Source organism: Zonotrichia leucophrys, chromosome 3 (assembly GCF_028769735.1).
Source record: "Zonotrichia leucophrys gambelii isolate GWCS_2022_RI chromosome 3, RI_Zleu_2.0, whole genome shotgun sequence".
Lineage (NCBI taxonomy): Eukaryota > Metazoa > Chordata > Aves > Passeriformes > Passerellidae > Zonotrichia > Zonotrichia leucophrys.
The window spans coordinates 40,641,852-40,660,619 of record NC_088172.1 but is presented as its reverse complement, the minus strand read 5'-3'; the positions used below and the strand labels follow the sequence as shown (position 1 = coordinate 40,660,619).

The 18,768-nt window shown below is 41.1% G+C and overlaps 1 protein-coding gene across 4 annotated transcripts in view; it reads left to right on the top strand.

Annotated features, from left to right (window-relative positions):
* The first annotated feature begins 10,403 nt into the window (after window positions 1-10,403).
* HS3ST5 (heparan sulfate-glucosamine 3-sulfotransferase 5) overlaps window positions 10,404-18,768 on the top strand; it is a 193,625-nt gene continuing 185,260 nt past the window's right edge. For 2 of the 4 annotated variants that reach the window (XM_064707913.1, XM_064707914.1), the window contains exon 1: window positions 10,404-10,884. The gene's annotated coding sequence lies outside the window, so the exon portion shown is untranslated. Of the gene's footprint in view, window positions 10,885-10,921; window positions 11,180-18,768 lie in introns of those variants that run through there. The other 2 variants (XM_064707912.1, XM_064707918.1) reach the window with 2 other exon arrangements.

Here is an 18,768-nt window from a genome sequence, read left to right as displayed (position 1 = left end):
CATATTGTAGACCAATTCTTGGACCTAATTCTATTACTTTTTTTATTTATTATTTTATTTTTTGTGTCACCACTCCTTTAGAGCTCTTACTGGTTTTTTATTAAATTGTGGAAATTATTCTTTTCCTGTCTCATCGTAAGACCACCTCTGTCTTATGATGAGACATATTTTGATTTGGTCACTTTTCAGAAGGTGCCTTACCTATCACTGCTAATTGATTTTGGTTCTAATTCAACCAAAGAGAAAATCACCCTGGGATTTCAGTGAAAAACTTGGGGTCACCTAACTCATTGAAAAGTTCAGGTCAAAAGGTAAGTTTTTGAGAAAGCTACAGTCATTTGCAGAGAGAAAACTAGAAACAATCACCTTGATTTCATAAAATACCACATATCATTAAGTGTTTACCTATTCTAGCATCCAGATAGTAGAGTTTTGTACTAAAATTTAAGAAGCCACAAATAGATCTGGTAATTTATTTGTTGGGTTTTTTTTTCAAACAGTTGACAAAGCATTCTCATGGCAATAAAAAAATGTGACAACCATTCCTTGTCTCCTAAAGAATTATTATAAGATTTTTTCCTTATCTGTGTATTTATTTGACAAGATAGCATTTTTTTCCCCCAATGTTGTAGTGGATATTTCTATTAAGTCATTGGCTAGATATATTTGCTATTGGACCACACAACATATTTTATATTATACATATATTTATATTATATATGTATATTCCAGATACATATTAATGTATCTGGAAAAAAGGATTACAATTAAGATAGACATTGTAAAATTGGCAAAGACATATTTTTAAGGGAGAGCAGCATACAAAGGCTTCAGAAAATATTATCAAGGTGGCTCCTAGTTGAGTTCTGCAGAATGCACTCCAGGAACTCATCTGGTTTATTGGTTTCAATCAGGCACAGGTTTAGATCCATAATGATAGCTATGCACGTGCAAGGTAGGACAGAGGAGATCAGAAATGAATACCAAAAGATGCAGATGAACAGAAGTAGGAGTAGATTGAAATGCAAGGTCATGCACATGGAGATAATAATAAAAAGTTCTCTGATATGCTGGAGGCTTATCAGATGGAAATGTTTTGTAGAAATGGGATGTGACAGTCAGGTTCTCAATGAATGAACTGACAGTGTGATGGAGCATAAAAATCTCAAACAGAAACTGAAAACTTGTTGCAAAAGGTGAATCTGTCAGACACAGGCAAGCACTGGTATCATTGTACTAGGCCCTGGTTAAACCTCACTGCAATCCAGCATTGAGATTTCTAGTCAGGCAGGTAACCTTGAGAGAGAAAATGTAGAGAGAAGGTAGAGAGAAAGTAGGAGAAAAGGAACAGTTTTAATGGTGATCCTGAAAATGGTTTTCTGGTATGAAAATATATAGAAAAATGAAGCAGATAGGGAGGTGATTGAGCTCTATAAATATGTCAGTGAATAAAGAAGAAAGAGCTCATTAAATCATAATACTGAAACAGAGAATATTCTATGGACATTCACATGGACATAAATGTGCTGAAGTGGAAATTGAAAAAGCTTCTAGCCATTACACCAAGCAAATTTTACAGTGTTTTTTTCAGTTATATTACATACAAAGAAAGTTTTTGAAAGAGTCATTTGTAGCCTCTTATGAATGGGATTATTTGGCATATGCTTGAGCATGGGGGAAGTGAGATACATGGCACATGTCCCTTCCACTCTCACCAGCAAGACTTCAGGTGCATCAGTGCTTCTAAGTGACTCTCAAAGTGTAATAATCTGTCCCATAATACCTAAATATATTGAGACTGAACCCATTTATTGATGTGTGTCTCATAAAAAAAAAAAAAAAATTGAATAAAAGAAAAAATCAGATTACCAAAGCTGGACCTGAAAGATTAAAATTAATTTGTACATCAGCTTCTAAATATGGAATCTAGAAGGACTTTGCCCAATTTATATAATGTAACCTGCAATACAGTTGCCACTTATCTTTCTCTAGTTTTGCCAGCTACAATGTAAATTTACTAACCATGTGGTTACAAGTGTTTATATTTGTTCCCTAAAAAAACTGTTCAATATGTCAGTAAACAGTCACGCTCACAGGCAGTACTCGAAATATGTTATTCAACACATACTTGTATACATTTGCTGGTTTTTCTTCTGGAAATTAGGGTCTGAGTTAAAGAAATTCAGCTGTTTCCATTGTCCAAAGCTTGTTGTGGATCCACAGTTCAAGCACGAAAACACAGCAGCAGGGAGAGAGTGCCAAGATGTGCATGACGCATTTTCTGAATTCTGTGGAGAAGAGAAGAGGCCTCATCTCTGCAGCACCTCTCCACTCTGAAGGAGATGTGTGGATTCAGGCAGGCACCTGGATCAGTCAAAGTTCAGAGTAGCAGTCTGTAGTAGGGCTTCAAAAGAATTGGTAACTCAGAAAACCAACGATGATTACAGACGTGGTGAAAAAACCAGGGCTTTCAACTTTATTCTTCACAAGCCTGACCTTAACTAACCTGGTTTTGGAGTACAGATTAATCAGATTATTTTTTTATCTAGCAAAGCAATTCCTTGCCAAAAAAAAAAATTAACCAAAAAGATATCAATTCAGAGGAAATAGTCACTGGGTGATTTTTACAAATAGAAGTTCCCACATGAGGTTGTTAGCAAAGAAATTGACACCCCTCCCCCCTTCCTATTGTATATCGATCCTTGTTAAGGTAAAGGGATTTGGTTTCCAGGTTCCTTCAAAAATGGGTATGAAAATAACTGTAACATTTTATGTCCCATTAAAATCCCCATAAGACATAATTTAGCAAGAGAATTTTCTTATTGTTGACAATAAAGAAACAAATTGACAATTTTACTTTTTCTTCAATGCTTGTTCCAAACCAGAAAACTGGAAAGGTTATCCTGGCATTGCTGTTAGAAAATGTCAAAAGAGAAGGAAATGGTTCCAGCCCCCACTAATTCTGAGCAATTTCCCTCTCCTCTAGTTCTGCTTGGATCCTTTCTCCTCCTATAAGTGCAATATCTTAAGTGTTCAAAAAAAATGAGATCACAGCACCAAAAGGGAAGTAAGCTGTCAATTTCAAAGCTGGAAATTTTACAGGCACTTCTAGACAGTAGACAAACTTTTCCAGTTTGGCTCAAAAATAAATGTTCAACAAACTTTTCAGTAACACATCATTCTGGGATTTAGAGTTTCACTATGCTTGAAGAACCTACACTCCGTTATGACCTCAGTCTTAAGCATAAGTGGGTTCCAGGGTAGCTTGCACACAGATTGTGAAAATATCTTACTTTTTTCTGCAAGACTTCTCATCCTCACCTCTGTGAACAAAGTGGGATGAGTTTTGTAACAATGCTGTCATCTTTGTTCTTGCTGCCTTTTATTACTATTGCTATTTTTGGCCCATATACAGTGAAAGAAGTTTCAGTATGCATTTCAATTAATGTTTCATTCTTAAAGTATTTGAATTTTTGTATGAAATGCAGGATATTATCCCCTTGCAGTGTTAGAAAATTCTAGTGATAAGCTAGAAAATTCACCAAAAATTAGCTGGTCACTTCTCAAAAGCTATTTTGATTTTGAATGCCCTACTTCAAAGCCTGTGTCTCATTTGTAGAAGTGGGCCCCTCTCAGCTGAAGCGAGCACACAGTAACCTTTCAAAGAGTAAAATGAAAATTTCTAGATAATTTACATTTACACTCAAAAGTGGTGGATACTCATTCATTAATTGGTTATGTCTCAGTTTCATCTCTGCAATGGGAATGGTGGAAGCACTGTAGAGTAAATTAATAATTTGTGAAATATGCAGATGTCATATTGACTGCTTTCACAGAAAATCTTCTGAAAAGGCAATTAATACATTTTCTCAATCGAGTTTAAATAAATTGGTAAAATGTGTCTGATTTGCCCAAAAGCCAATGAAAATAAAATAAAGGCGGTTAGCCATTAAGCAGGACTTATCTTTTGCAGTGATATCCAGTGTTGATGAAAGATGAAACAGTATGTTTTTGCAATTTTAAACTGTGTTATAATGTATATCCGCAAATAGGGAAGAAGTTGAGTAGAGTTAGTAAAGGCAATCTTAGTTCTAATGTTACCTAGTACATGACAGCAGGATTTTACTGCAATAAGAATTAAGAGGTTCCATTCTTCCCTTTCATTTTCCTCCTTCTCTTTCTCTTCTTTTCCACTTTCTTTTCTACTTTTCAAAGAAGGATGAACACAAGTATCTCAACAAGTGGCCTGACACCAAGAAGATTCATGGTTGAGGTTGGGAAGTTTAGACCTGCAGGGTATGTTTCTGCATGTAGAGCTGCTGTCAGGCCTGACAATGCCAACAGACGGTCACCTCTTGTGTGGAGCTGCACCAGAGGAGACTGAGGGGCACACTTTGCCAACAGCTCTCACAGATAATTATTGATAACTGTGAAATGCTGAGGTTTGGGATGGCTGGTTCATTTCCAAGACCTGCATGGCAGTATGCTCCAGTACCACAGACTTTTCTGTCTCTTTTTCTGCTTTTATGTCTTATTCTAGTTCTCTCTTTCTCTCTCCCCCACTTCTGTGACTTCATTCACATCTTCACATCTTCACTGGCTTTTTTCCACCTGACTTTTCACTTAGCCAGCTACGGTCTTCACTACTTTGATTTCTTCTTTTTCCTTGTCAGCATATCCAAAATTTTAAGCTTCTCACTTAGTTTTCCCATCTGAGTGCCACATAGGCAGATCCCTTGTCTCTTCCCATGCTCCTTCTCTGCACCTAGCAGTCAGTCATCTGAATTCAGTCTCTTCCTTACCACTTCCTCACAGGTCTCAGAACTTTCTCCCATACTTTTTACCATTGAAGTCCCTGTCACTTCATCCTTGCCAGCTTCCCAGTCCCAAGAAATCCAGGGAAGACTTCTTTCATTCCAGAAACACTGAAACAAGCCTACTTCTCAGTGCATCTTGGGCTCTACACAAAATTAAGAGTGGAGGAAAAACAGACCCTCTTGCTTAAGAGCAACAGCATAGGGAGACACAATTCCAGACCATTTCTGAATGTACCTCGGTGGAGAATAGCTAAACATATGCATTAAATTGCATATTCCTAACAAATCACTATTTCACCTGTGTCAACTAATCTTCCAAATGTTCATGAACTGGAAAAATGTAAATGAATTTTCATGGAGATACCAAGTCATCCTCAGCTAAATCCTGCCAACTGTAAGTCTCTTCTCCGTTACCTGAAGGTGCTAGAATTCTTTCAAAAATAGGCCTTGAAATGAATATATTAACAAGAAATATAACAAAATATTCTTCCCCAATCTTATTCTCAGGTACAGCTGAGCTGTTTTGGTTGGGTAGGCTAAAAACATGCAGCCTGAGACAGAACTTCAGTGCACAGAATTTCAGATTGAATCACTGAAGTTTAGCAAACTTGCAGTAAGCTGGAAGAAGTGTAAGTGTCAGGAAGAAACATGGAGTGGACAGAAAAATAGTTGAGAATTATTCCTCTTATGTGCAAACCTCAGCTACTCTGTCAATACCTATCAGAATGGAAAACAAGAGTCAATAGGCCTTGTATGTTAGTTTTTACCTGAACAAAGTAGAAAAAACATCATAAACATCTGTGAAAATGATGCCTAGCATGGGTGCCCAATGACCAAATAGCTCTGCACATACCCAAAGAACTTCCACTAAAATTAATGTTATGTGTTTGCATAAAATCTTTTTTTCCTCCTAGAGGGAATCATGCATGGACATTTGAAGGCAGAATTTGATTCTAAGCCTAGTATTTTTGAATTTATTTCCCCCAGAATGAAAGTCTCTCCTTAACATGCTAGTCACATTCCCCTACGATTTTAAATAAGCTGCCTCTCAGCCTATTATTGTTTAGTATGTTTTCCTATATATTCAGAAAGGGTTGTCATAACTCTCAGGTGCTGAAGATAAGCCTGCAAAGCAGAGCTTCAACAAAATAAAGAAGGAGATTGTATAAATTCTGAAATATATCAAGGTTAGATTACCTTTGTTGCTTTGTATATCTGAGATTTGAATTGATTTTTCTGGTATGAAAACAAAGGGGGGAAGGGACTTCTGAGGTAATGCTTCACAGAAACCAGAAAAGTCAATAATATGCAGACAGCTCAACATATAGTATTTACTGATTCAGTGAAGCATGTTTTTAATGGGTTATGAAGGCAAATTCCAACCTAATAGATGTACATTGGTTATAAATTCTAAGAAATCTGTTTTTTTTTTAATTCACAAGTTTACATAATCCTATGAGATTCTTAAAAACCTTAAGTTTTTAAAAGTTCTTGAAAAGAATTTTTTTTTTGCAAAAAGTAAGTCAGACTGCCATAAGTTAAAAAAAAGTTGGCATGGGAGACATTTCATATGGAACAGAATGCAAGTTTTAAAATTTGGGAGACAATTACATTAAACATACATTTATGACAGACCAGATGTTTAAGTAAAGAAACACTCTAGTCCAGTTCCAAGAACTATTAGTGAAACTTGAATTTTAGACTAAAAATCTTGGTGCCCTGGTGTTATATTTAGAGGAGTAGACATCCTGTACCAATCTGTGCACTTTCTCTGACATTTTGGCTTTCTTAGAAAATCCTCTTGAGTGTCAAAACCTCACTTGGTTTCAAGTTGTTAATGAGATTTCAAGCCAATGCAGCCATACAGAAAGGTAATAAAGGGCATTTTAGTCTTGCCATTTTTATCTAATTTTGCAGAGAACAAATTTTGCTTGTTATTTATTATCAATGCCTGTTTGTAATAAATGGTACATACTTCTTCAAGTTAGAGTACTGAAAATGAATACAGTAAAGCTGTTGGATAATAGGCTTTGTAGTAGAAAAATATACAAAAGAAACAAACAGAGCTTTATTAAAGAATAGAGGTTTCAATTTTCTATTTCCTTAAAAGTCTGGCTGCTGAATACCTCTTACTTCTATACCACATGAAAGTTGGGAATCTTGGATGGACAGAAACTTCACGGTTTTACATGAGCTAATGTCAATGTGAGTATCCTACACAACATATTAAAAGATGGAGCAGTGTGTCTGATACCTTATGACTCTTCCCTGCCACAGTAGATGGCTCTTAAGTAAGGAGAAAATACTGGATTTAGTGAAGAGAACAGAGAAAAAAAGCAAACAGAATATATCTGCTTTCAATCATTTGACATATTATCTACAGTAGAAGTAATCATTCATTAATTTTAGGGCTATTTATGACTACTCTTGCTGCAACAGGTGGAAATATAGCCTAAATTTGACATTACAGTGTAGATTTCCCTTTCTTTCCCATCCCTAGCATCTGCTCTTGAAGCCAGGAAGTCTCATACACCCAAAACTTTATGCTAATGTACCAGTCACTTCTTAATTTTATTACTGATCTTAATGAAAATGGGATCAAGACTACATTTTTGTGAATTAAATAAAGAGCCTTGAGCCTTTCTCTCCTTGGGCTAGGATAGAATGGTGCCTGGTGCCTACGTCTGAGGAGCTCGTTAAGGTGACAAAAAATACACCACTAAAACTTCCCTCAAGTGGTGAGCCCTATTAACTTAGATCCTTTATAATTTCCCAGAATCTCACATTTGGTATATTTGAGAGGACTCTTCCTAAACCACAGAGGATTTAGAAACAGTGTGTGGAGGTCTTGAGAAGGTGTAGGTGTTATCTTACACTCTGCATTTCTAATGAGCAGTAGGATGTGTTTTACAGCACAGCCTGACCATGGCAAAAGGAATAAAGGTCTTCTTTCCTGCTGCCTCCTCCACATGAGATTGCATTTGTTTGCAGGTCCAACCATGTCTGTAACATAGAGAGGTATCTCTATAACATTCTTGAATTCACTCTTGTTACCCAGCTAGCCCTTCTCCCCATTCCCACCACATATCCCATTCTTTTTTCCCCAGGTCCTCATGTGATCAGTCATCCCTTTTGCACATACTACCTATCCTCCATTCCCAGAGATGTAGTTTGATTTAGCAGGGACAGATTCAACCTCTCTGAATGTAGACTTTCCAAAACAAATATTTTGGCTATTAGGACCACAGCCTGATGTCCTACACAAAAAAAAAAAAAAAAAAGAGAAACACAGAAAACATTGTATACTTCCTTTTTATTTTTTTTCCACAGATGTATTTCTACTACTTAAGTTGTTTGTGTGAAAAATAAAGTGCAAGGTATAACTTTCATTTCTTTCTGTATCAGTGATTCTATGACTTCTCCTCCAAGTGGTAGCACTTTTTTATAGCACTCAGCAGGATGTTGAGAGATGTGTTTTTAGCTTTACCTCTTTTTATTCTAATTTTTCAGTGATTTTGAAATATGTTATTTATATAATTGTTATATATAGAGCATGTACACATGCACAAACATTTAGGTATGAATATATAGCTTCACACAGAATATTTTTGATTAAAGGGCATATATGCGTATATATATTTACCACACATGAAAGGGAGAAAAAGACCCTATATATCCCCTTTTCGTACTTTTATTTTGATTACATAGGGTTTTGCTTGGTTTCTCTCCATAAAGAGAACTGGAACTAAAACTCTGAATTCTAGATAGTCTAAGTAGTATTTAATCCAGTGATGAAGGTAAAAATTATCCAAAATCCTTCTTATAAAATAAGAATTTTTAATATGCCTCTGTCCACCTTTATGCATATTGCCTTAAGCATAGTACAATGTTTTTGCCCATAAAATGAACACAAAGCAGCTAAAAACTCACAATATTATTTCTTTCTCAAAATTTTTATTGTTGATACTCTATTTTTAATTGCAGCATAGAAGAGGGGAGTTTACTGTGAAAAGAAAATGGCTTGTCTTTAAAATGTAAGAATTTATTCGTGTGCTATTGTTGCCTGCCAACAATGAGCTAAAGAGGTTAATGGATCATAGGTCTGGCAAACAGCCACGCTGCCTCAAGCTCCATACATTTAACTGCATAATCTGGGTTAAGATTTGGTGCTATTTTTTTTTTTAATCAGAGCATGAACCGTTGATAAATAAAAATTAGCTTTTATCCAGTCTTTTTATTTTATTTTTTTTAAATTTATTTTGCAACCGAAAACAGAGCCACTTATCACAGATCTCTCATGGCACGGCAGGAGGAGCGAGGGGAAGCAGGCGGGGGCCTCCCTGCCGCCCTGTGCCCCGGGATGGGGCGCTGCCCCCGTTGGCAGCCGCCGGGCACTCCCTGCATCCCTCCGGCCGGGCATCAGCGCCTGCTCCCCCTCTCCCCGGGCTGCCAAACTCCAGGGCCCAAAATCCCAGAGGAGCACTTTCAGGGGTCCTCTACACACAACCCTTTCCCCAGGAAGCTCCTTTTGGAACTCCGAAACCACCACCTGCAGCCACCGTTCCATCAAAGGAGTGGGGCGTGCGGGGTGTGATTGATTGGGTTTTGGTTTGGGTTGTTTTTTTTTTTTTTTTTAAGAAAGAGATCACAGAAAAAGTACGTAGCTCCCCCTCTCCCATATTGTATGTTCTTTGGGCACACTGGTGGAGGTGCCAAGCAGCAGCGGCAGCGTTATAATGCAAATCACTAAGCGAGCAACTTTCAATGTTGTTGTGGCTATTTTTGATTTCTCTCCCGAGAACGGGCTTTTTTTAGTGTGCGTGTTGCTTTTTTCCCCCCTTTCCATTCGATTTCTATAATCAAGCCTTCCCTCCTTTCTCCGCTCGCTCCCCCCTCCTCCCCCAAAACATCCAGCAGCTATGATGCACCGTCCTCGGTCCTCTCCAGCGGGTCACTCGGCTCGGGCGGGAGGTGAGAAGCCGAGCGAGGAGAGAGCGGCGTTTGCAGGGATGCGCCGGGGCCCCGCACCGCTGCCCGGCAGAGGCGTGCCCTCGCCGCTGCTGCTTCATTCCTCCGCTTCTGGGCCCCGCCGGCAGCTCCTGGGGGCAGCCGCCTTCCCCTCCGCGCCCCTCGCTCTGCCCCTCCAGCCGCGTCCCGGCGGCGGCAGCCTCCCAGCGCCAGCCCGGTGCCTGCGGGAGCGCGGCCGCTTCCCGCGGAGGAGCCAGCGCCGGCGGAGGGCCCTGCCCGGCGCTTCCTCGGCCGCAGGGCGAGCCGGCAGCACCTGGCTGCGTCGCCCGCCGTAGCGGACTGGGAGAGGGAGGGAAGGATGGAAAAAAGGGAGGGAAGGAGGGAGGGAGGGAAAAAGGGAGGCTCCTGCGTGCGCGGGGAGCGGCTCTGGCTCTCAGCTGGGCGCTCCCGGCAGCGGCAGCCTCTGCCGTGCTGCGCCGCGGGCGGTGACGGCTCCGGCGCGGCGGGAGCGCTCCGCTGCCGCGGGACCGCAGCTCCAGGGCGGGGGGCTCAAACCTCGCCCGGGAAGTAGAGACAGAGTTTTGCGGGTTTTTCTCTTTTTTCCCCCTAGTGATTGGGCTTTTTTTATTACCCTTTTTTTAAATCCCTCCCCCCGCTCCCCCCATTCACCCGGCTGTGCGTGTGGTGGCGGGGAGGATGCGCGCCTCCCCCAAGCCGTTCCCCGGCAGCTCCCGCCGCGGCTGCGGGGCGCTGGGGGCCGAGGGGCCGGGGGCGCGCTGGGCCGCACCTGGCGGCACCGCCATGCCCGGGCTGCGCCCCCTGATCGCCCCCGCCGCTCCCCGCCGCCCTTCCGTGCCTGAGTCTCCCTTCGCTTGTGTCCAGCATCGCGCACACACGCACACGCCGTCACGCACGGAGGCACTCACTCACTGACTCTGCCGAGCTGCCCAGACTGCCGAACAGCACAGCGCAGCGCCGCGCAGCCCGCCTGGAGCCCCCTCCCTCCCTCCTTCCTCCCTCCCTCCTTCAATCCCTCCCTCCCTCTCTCCTCCTCCTCCCTCGCTCCCGCCCGCCCGCCCGCCGCTCTGAAGGATGCCCGGTAAGTAGCGACGAGGACCGGCACCTCTGCCGGTGCGTGATGTGAGGGGTGAGGGACTGCTTACACTGCTGCCGCCCGCCGGGGGGGCGCAGGGCGGGGGGCGAGGGGAGGGGAGGTGACAGCGATCCGAGGCAGGAGGCGGCGGGGCTCGCTGTGTGCTCCTCAGAAGGACTTTTAGCTGCTCGACCGGGGCTTGGATGTGGGCGCCGAGGGACGGGGTCTGTGCACCGCAGCGGGCACCGGCCGGGGCGGGGGCGCTTCGCCTGCGCTGCGGGTTGCTGCCTGCAGCACCGCGGTGAGTACGGGGCTCCGCGCCTCGCCGGGGTCCCCCGGGGGCGGGTAAGGTGTGGAGGGTGCCCTGCCGCGCTTGGGGCTCCCTCCTTGGCGGCTCTGCTCCGCGCCGTGCTGGGACCGGGGCACGGAGGGCGCGGTGCCCCCCGTACGCCCCGGGCACTGCCCGCTGCTACTCCTCGGGTTTGGCCACGTCTGTAGGGGCTGCCAGCGCCGTCCGGTGTTTGGGGCGCCGCGGCGGCACCGATCGGACACGGGGACGGAGCTCCGCCGGGCGCCTCACCTGCGGAGAGGAGCGGCCAGGTGCCGGGCACCGGGGAAGCGCAGCGCAGCCCCGGCCGGTGCCCCGGCAGAGCAGCGAGAGCCTGCCCGCGGCTCCTGCCGGCTCCCCGTCCTGCGCGCTCCGTCCTCCTGCGCTGCAGAGGGCTCCGGTGCGAAAACGCTCGTCCCTCGGGGAAGCGTAGTGTTTGTAAAATGTTTGCTATCAATTAGCGGGGGGCTCCGCTCTGCTCGGGTTTGCGCGCGGCTAACTCCGCTCAGGCAGGGGCTTAGCTCCGGCTACCAAATTCTCGGAACACCGTGCAAGGGGCTTTTTGTTCTCCTACACTGCCTGGTGCGATTTGTGGGAAACACATATGAAAGCGCACAGTTGCTGGCGATTTTTAGGTGGACTTTGGTAAATCATTGAAATCTTTTTACTTACTTCTACTGTGTGTACTTTGGCAATGATCTCACTGTGTTTTTCATCCTGGGTATAATAACTCCGCCATTGAAGTCAATGGCAAAACTCCCAACTGACTTCAGAGGAAGGCAATTATGGTCAATATGGAATGAAAGGGACTGGGCAGAAGATGGAGAGATAGCAAAGCAGAAGGGATGTATCAAAGAAACTTCCTCTTAGAAGCTAGCTCTCTAACCAAAGAGTTTCAGCAGTGTCAGGATTGTCTTCTAGAATTTCATTGCCATTTTTTGCACTGGAGAATACTGGAATGATTTCTTGATATGTTGGAAATCAAGTGGGCTGAATCCCATTTTTTTACCCATAGACATAATAACATATTACTTAGTAACAGATACTTTTTCCAGTATATCTTTTTTCTCACTAAAAAGTTGAAAGCAGTTGGAGACAATTAGATGGGCTCTCGTTGACTTCAGTGGCCTGTGGATCGGGCCCAGAAAGGCTCAATAGAGAAGTAACAAGAGAACTGTAGTACAGTTTGTAAGGAAAGGTGTTGCATAAGCATTTAACTCATGAACTCCCTCCCTCTAGAGAGGAGAAAAATCTAAAGGTACATTAATTTTTTATCCCATTTTATCCAACTCTTTCACAGCACAGATACAAATAAGAAAGAATGCTTCTGATTAATAATTAAAATGCCCATATTCATATGGATTACAAAGAAGATTTTATGCAAAAAAAAAAATCCATTAGCAAATGGAAGTTCTAGTTCACAGAACGTCCTCTGTTCAGTGCAGTATTTAGATTGGGAGCAGTCAGATATATAATGAAGCACCAAATACAAATATTGATATTCAAATGGCAAAAGCTAGACTTATTCCTGTAACCTGACTAACCACTCTCAACTCCTTAAAATGTCTTAAAAATGAAAATGTGATTTTTAATTTTTTTTCCAAATCTGAGTGTTGCAAGAACTCCCAAGCATCCCTGCATGCTGAATTTGGTCAAAAAACTTATCAAGTATCAGAAATATGTTCATGTTCATGAACAATGTAACTATTACAGTGATAGCTGTGCTGGGATGCCCTGGCTGGATGCCAGGAATTTACCAAAACTGTGTTATCACTGTCCTCCTCAGCCAAACAGGGAAGAGAAAATGTAACAAAAAGCTCACGGGTTGAGATAAGGACAGGGGAATCACTCAGCAGCTACTGTCACATGCAAAACAAATACTTATTGGGGAAATTTTTTTAATTTATTACCAGAGTAGAAAAACAAGAAATAAAAGCTAAATCTTAAACATCTACCCTTCCCCTTCCGCTCTCAGCCCCCTCTCTCACCCCTCCATTCGTCTCAGGCTTGACTTGGCACCTTAATTATCTACCTCCTCCCTGCCAATGGTTCTGGGGGATAAGGAACGAGAGTTAGGGTCAGTTCATCACAGGTTGTCTCTGCCACTCCTTCCTTCTCAGTAGGAGGACTCCTCACACTCTTCCCCTGCTTTGGTGTGGTGTTCATGGTGTGGGAGATGGTCTGCCATGAATTTTTCAACAAGTCTTCCTATGGGCTGCAGTTCTTCATGAGCTGCTCCAGCGTGGGGCCCTTCCACAAGGTGCCCTCCTTCAGGTGCAGGCTGTTCCCATGTGGGTCTCCTGAAGAGGGACACTACTCCAGTGTGGAGTCCTCCCTCCACAGGGCCACAAGCCTGCTCCAGCATGAGCTTCCCAAGGGGTCACAGCCTCCTCTGAGCATCCACCTGCTCTGGCACAGGCTCCTCCAGGAGCTGCAGGTGGATCTCTGCTCTACCATGGAGCTCCCTGGGCTGCAGGGGCACAGCTGCCTCCCCATGGTCTGCACCAGGGACTGAAGGGGAATCTGCTCTGGCACCTGGAGCAGCTTCTCTGTTGTATTGCACTAAACAGTTTATTTAGTTGTTTTGCACTGGGGTCAATCTTACACTCCTCCCACTCCCTATTCACTGACCTTGGAGTCTGGAGAACAGTTGCTTTCACATGTTGTCAGTCCTCTCTGTCCATGCAGTTTCTATTGCTCACTCCTCTCTCTGGCTGCAATTTCTGTTGCTCAGGGTCTTTTTTCTCCCTTCTTAAACCTGTTTTCTCAGAGGTGCTGCCACCATTGCTGATGGTGCCCAGCCTTGGTCAGTGGCAAGTCCATCTTGGAGCTGGCTGACATCAGCTCTGTAGGACACGGGGAAGCTTCTGGCAACTTCTCACAGAAGGCACCCCTGTAGCCTCCACCACTAACACAATCCAAGAAGAAAAAACCTTTCTCGTTTATGGTCCAATAATGATGTTTCCCTTTTAAGTACAACTTTGTGGTAAGAGGCAAATATTAAAGCAAAGTTTGAAGTGCTGCATCTCTTGTGCAGCTTTTTTTTGCAGGCATTTGGTAGAATTGTCATTGAAGTGAACTGAATGTGTCACTAATACTTAACTGTGAAAAGATTAAGATGTTCATGCTACAGCGGGGAAAAAACCTGCAAAATGGACAAATGCTTCACTGATTATCTCTTCTCTCCTTGCAAATCCATAGGCAAGACAGACACCTCATTCTTAAAATGTCATATTGCAGGTTTCTTTCTAATTTTCCTGTGAATTCTAATGTTTCTTTTATCATGTGCCATATATGGAAGTGGAGGGTACATGTTTTATGGGACTTTATGTGGAGTAAAATTTATTTGAGCTACTTTGTTGCTTCCTCTATTCTCCAGTCTATCTGCTGTTTGAGAACATGTTGTAATGCCACAACCTATTTTTGTTGACAAAACTTCTATTTCAAGTCAAATGTGAAAAATATGGTAATTACTTCAATATTAAGAGGTTTGGATTTTTTTTTTTTTACTGCAGGGTATGGTGGGGTGTGATGATGGTGCTTTTTATAAGATCCAAAGCAATGCTCCTCTTCTTTCTGTCAGCAGTTCTAAAAATGAAGATATTATTTGAATAAATATTTGGGTTTATCTGAGAGCCATTATTTATAATTATTTGAGGGTTTTTTTTTTATTTTGATGTTGTAGTACTTATTCTTCAAAGATGTGTATGGACAATCAGACAGATCCTGTGGACAGCATCTCCAAAACTGAAGTTTAGTTTTTTTAGGCTTACCTGTAACTAAAGACTTTATAAGATCTGAGTATTTAAGGCACAGCTGAATGAAGCCAGATAATGAAGTACCAGGAAACTCCAGAACATGATTCTGAATAACCATTACTCACTTTTAGCAGCAATATAAACCTAATCCTGTTTTGAGGAGTAAATGCTGTTCATCTTTATTCAGATGAATATATCAAGATTACTTTTGCTGTCCCTTGCCTGACTCTGAAACATGTTTATGCTTTTGTATTGCTATGGTTGTTAAGTCAATGGTAGCAAGCATTTACAGGTCTCTTGGTATTTGAATCTAAGAAGCAACATTACTGGGATTCTTGAAAGCCACCTAAATTTTGTCATTACTCCACCTATAAGAACACATTGAAAATAAATTTTATTGTTTGTTAGACTCAGAACACATTCATTGGATAATTTATTTAGGACTATATTCTTCTATTCAACAATTTAAGAACAAAAGCCTCCACTGTAGCTCAAATCATTCAAAATATTGGTTTTAGGTTATACATTGTACATATGGAACCTGGCATGTAAAGCAGATGGTATGTAAAATTATGCATAGCATGTCTGGAGAGCCATACAATATCTAAATGCAGTGCAACAGAACAAGGAAAGAGTATCATGTGCAACTTAAAATATCAATCACTGGACTATGTCTAGTCTCAGCTGTGCTTTGCTTTCACATGTGTGTGTGTATTTGTGTGTGTGTTCGATTTTCTCTTATGGAAACCAGGACATTTCCTTGATAAAATGATCTTCCTAAGAAAAGCATACAGACTGAAATGATATGCTACTGGCTAAACTAATTAAAAAGATGGATGTAACAAGAAAAACTAGCTTAGTTCCATTTGGGTGCAGAGCACAAATGTATGGAAAATAAAAAAAAAATAAAATCAAGAACAGAAATTTCAATCTTTTAAGGCAAATGGCCAGACATCACTTACTACCAGGACTGTGTTTTTCTCTGTTATTTATGCTTTGCCCAGCACAGCAATAGCACTTAAATGTACTTCTATCCTGTTGCATAAATACTGTGTTAGATTCATCCCTCTCTCTCTCTCTCTCTCTCTCTCTCTCAAGTATTACAAGTCTGTAAGCACAAATTTTTTTCCTGAACAAACAAGCATTACTGTGCATTGTTAACACAATCAGATGAAATGGTAATTGCAGAAAGATTCACATCAGCAAAACCCTTAAATAAATATTAGTCTTTAAGCATGTGCTGACCTCAAGAGAACCTAATCACATTTTGTTGAACAGAGATGCTTTTGTGATCAATGACCATGAAAGGTAATAGTTTCCCAGGTTTATTCAAATATGTAAATCTGTGGTTATAAAATTTTGTCAGCACCAAACAACTTTAACTTTCAGGGGAAAATCTTCAAATATTGCTACTTTTTCTTTTAATGTTTTATATACTTTAGAAGTACTGGAAGAAATTAACTGTTTTAAAATGGGTTGCACAGCTGTACTCTTTCATATTTCTAGCCAAAATGAACTTTTGTAGATAAGATGTGAAGGATGATGTTTATAATGAAGGACTACTGCAAAATGAACTTTACACATAAAAATGAACTAACTGCGCAAGGTAGACTTTAATAGCCAATTCTGTTAGATTCAGACATTTTTCAAGGAGACAAATTGAAGGAATGTCTCCATGGGTAAACTGTTGAATATCCCCAAACAAAGAATTTTTAAGATACCTGAGTTGATATACAACGTTTCACACTACAAAATAGGTAAATAAATAGATAATTCCTCAACTTTTTGTTCACTAATCCTCTTAGTCCTTAGGCATTTTATTTTTTGCAACAGTGTTGCTTGAGAAAATACAGATCTGTGTCTGGGGGACTAAAAGAACATATTTGTCCTCATACATTACAGAGCAGTGTCTAACAATTTATTTCCCTTTTGGAAATGAAAGAACTTTTATCCATTCAAATCACTGTAATACAATCTTGTATTATAATGGCTTGAACAATCTTGACTGCACACAGTTGCTGGAGTCTCCAAAGGACTGTCATAAATAAAGCTATTAGACTCTATTATAGCAGACACATATTCAGAGTCTACCAAGGGATGACAGGATTTTACGTTACAGCAGAAAATGGTAAAAAGTGTCTGCAAATTACCAAAAATTATTGATAGAAGGACTTAATAAACTGATTTATAATACATATATATGCTAATTTTCTTTTAGAGTGTGCAAATGCAACATTCATATTAATGAATTAATTCTATGTAGAATTAAGTGAAAAATGAGATGGCAAATAAGAGATTTGTCCTCTACAACAAGTGTTTAAGCTTGCTCAGCAGCGTGCAAACTTTATGCACTAACTGATGGACATTCAACTTACATCAAAACCTCCCTTTCCAACCTGACATTGCTGCTGTGATGACAGCCTTAGAAAACTGGCATCTCTTGAGAGATAAGTCACTTTACATCAAGGGAAATGGATTTACACTGCATCTGCATTCTTTGCAGACAGGTTTGTTTTTATTTTTCCTCTTACTTTTATAGAAGGCATGACATTTGCCAGGTATGAAGACAAAAATGAGTTTGGCAAAACCCTGAATGAACTTAGAAACAAATTTGGAAATGGTGAAGACATAGCAAAATGAAGTAAAAATATATATATAAAGATGTGTTATGTTGTTGGTTTGCATTTTTTTCAAGAGAGGGAAAAGTGCACTATTTTGTGAAAAGATCCCTAAGACAGAAGTAAGACATAAAAGAAGTGCAACTGAGGTTAAAAATAAAATTATGAAAGTTGAGTTACCTAACATGTTCTGGCCACGGGAGAAGTAACTAAAGCTGACATAACGACAGGATGGGAGCCTCAAAAGAAGACTAAAGCCAGAAAATAACCACTTCCCATGCTGGAAATCCAGATGGCCCTAACAGATTTTGTGTGCATTTGTATACACATTTATCTGTGTGTATACATGTGCATACGTATATACTTTTTTAATATCCAAATCTGTATAATCTTTGTTACTGACTGACTTCCTCATCCCAGCAGGGATTTGCTGGTTCTTCTTTCTGTCTGACCATGAAGTTACAGAGGAAGATTTGACAACACAGTAAATAGCTGAGAGTGGTTAAATTGTTTCCTGAAGGTAGAACAGTAGGGTCCAATGGTTCTCCTGCAGAATGTTTTAAACCCAAGGCTATAAATAAGAGGCAGTGCTGTCAAAGCAAAACAAAAAAACAAGCAAACATAAAACAACAACCAAAAAAAAAAAAACCTCAGCAACCCCCCCCCGCCAACCAACCAAGCAACCAATCAAAGAAAAGAAAAATAAACCCAAAAAGTATTCAAATCCTGAAAAGGAGAAAACAAAATGAATCTTTACTTCAGTGTCTGAAGCCAGTGTTACATTTTGTCCTGTAAAACATGAATCTGAAAGATTTTTGCCAACTACAGGCTAGTGTCATCTACAATCCCATTCAATGTTGTCCTGTTTAAACTTGAAAAATCAACTACAGTCTTCTACTGGAGAATTGAAAAAAAATTTTCTCTGAATGTAATGTGGAGCTTTTAGGTAAACTGAAGATGACAATGGAGCAGAGGAGTATTTCATACAGCATTTTATTTAATACAATAAATAGATATACCATTTTTTCATATAAAATTTTGATCCTGAAAAGACTGTTGAATGGATTGAGTGGAGCTAACTTTGTCATGATGTCAGAAGGAAAATCTGAGGAAAAATATTTTAGATAATTTGCTGCTGCATGTCCTCGCCTTTGTAAGTGCCATGTAAGTCTTAAAAAATGTCAGA